Genomic DNA, 2,026 nt, shown 5'->3' with positions numbered 1-2,026 from the left:
GGGGGGGTGAAGTCCCCCGAGCTAAAAACAGCACGGGAGAGGAGGGGGCGTAGCCGTGGCGAAGTGGCGAGGGGGGAGAAGGATCCCTTGCCGAAAAAGCAGCAAGGCGGGGGAGTCCCCTGTCCAGAAGCGATAAAGAGATAAAGAAATGTAAACAGCTGAGGAGCTCTCGGAATGGCCCCGGGGCTCTCAGACGCTTCCAAGATTTTTCGAGAGCAATCAGCATTTTTAAGCAGTGTGTTTGTTGTATGTAGCGTGTGTATAGGTGTATGGACCTCATGAGGATAATTTGTAAGTGAAGTGTGTTGTTTGAGTGGTAAGAAGTGTGAAGTAATTTACTAAAAAATTATTTGTTGGAGCAAAACCTCTCTCGTTGTGAGCGAGAGGGGATGGGAACATATGTTCTGTAAACATTCTTGTGATGAGTGCTGAAAAGTAAAAGTTTGCAAGGACAATAGAAAAGTTTCTAAAGGGATCTATGACGAGGTAGTTTTTGTTGATGGAGCATGTGAGAAAAAGTACAGAACGGAATGATGTGGAAAAGGGAAGCATTCTTAAAACAACAGAGAGTCTGTGTGCCAGGGCAGAGAGCAAAAGTAACTTGAGAGATTTGAATATGGAGGAGAAGACAAGGAGTAATAAATTGTTGAGATAGTATTATAAAAGACTGAGCACTGGTTATTATCAGAGTCTTCGGGAGTGAAGGAAGTTTAGATAAGAGATAAGTTGTTAGAAGAGCCAGAAGAGGGAGAAAGGGGAGGATTGTTGTGTGAAGTAAGAAAATGAATGAATAATGTCGCCATGCATAAAAGGTTGAGAGTGGGTTGAGTTTACCCTGTTAGCTAGAGTGTCCTGTGGAATTTCGCCTAAAATGACTGTGACCAGGGGTGGGAGAGGTCGGTCTCTTCTCCCAGGCAATCAGCGGTGGGACAAAAGGGCGTGAGCTTGAGCTCTGCCAGGGGAAGTTTGAATCAAGTGTTAAAAAAAGAGGATCTTTGCAGGCAGAGTAATCAAGCATTTAAATGGTCTGCGCAGGGAGGTGATAAATTCGCCATCCCTGGAAGTGTTCAAAGTAAAGCTGGATGTGGCACTAAGTGCCATGATCTGGTACTCACGGTGAAATTGGATCGAAAGTTGAACTTGATAATCTTAAAAATCTCTTCCAACCTAATTAATTCTATAATTCTATAATTCTGTAATTCTATTAACTTTTAAGTCCAATAGCGCATACGTGGAGGAAGCGATGCCAGCCGAGAATCCAGCGGTGCGTGCACATGCTTTAAGTGCCGGCCAAGGGCCCAGCCGGTACACTAAAACAACAGAACAGCACCAAATGAAGATACACAACTCCTGGGGGGCGGGAGCTCCCACAGCCTAACTGACCAGTGGCTAGCGTCACATAAATGGCAAGTAATGGTAAGCGGTCACAAAAGTCCGCAAGGGCGGCCTTTGAGCAAGAGGGAAGCAGAGGCACGTCTCTGATCCCTAGCAAACGGTTGCAAAAGTCTGCAAGAGCGTTCTGCAGCCAAGAGGGAAGCGAAGAAACGTCTTCGGTCCCTGACAAGCGGGGGGGGGGTGGTAACAGAGAGACATCTCTGGTCCTTATCCCGAGGGGACGGTAACGGGGAGATGTCCCCAGTCCCGATGAACGGGGGGCGGTAACGGAGAGAAATCTCTGGTCCCCAATGAAGGAAAAATAGTTATAAGAATAATACCATGTTTTAACCACCAGAAGAAAGTGGTCCTTCCTATTTTTAGTAACTCCACAATACCTAAGTTTCTTAAAAGCCCAAAGAACTGAGGGGGCATAAATAACTAAACGCAAGAGGCAATCAATGCCTAAATAACCAGAGCGCACAAACAAAGAGCAATGCCAAGGGGCAATGCCAGAAAACATTAATAAAAACCAGTACTGAAGACCGGATTAGCCTCTGTACTTGCCACAAGAAGATATCTCTCTCCTGCTGTCGGCGGCAATCCGATAGGCATGGAAGGTGGAGGTATATGCTATACTGGACCTCTGTTT

This window comes from Empidonax traillii, unplaced genomic scaffold (genome assembly GCF_003031625.1).
Source record: "Empidonax traillii isolate 1590-97213 ecotype Southwest subspecies unplaced genomic scaffold, ASM303162v1 scaffold7033:size12730, whole genome shotgun sequence".
In the NCBI taxonomy this organism is placed as follows: Eukaryota; Metazoa; Chordata; class Aves; order Passeriformes; family Tyrannidae; genus Empidonax; species Empidonax traillii.
This window is presented reverse-complemented; position numbering follows the sequence as displayed.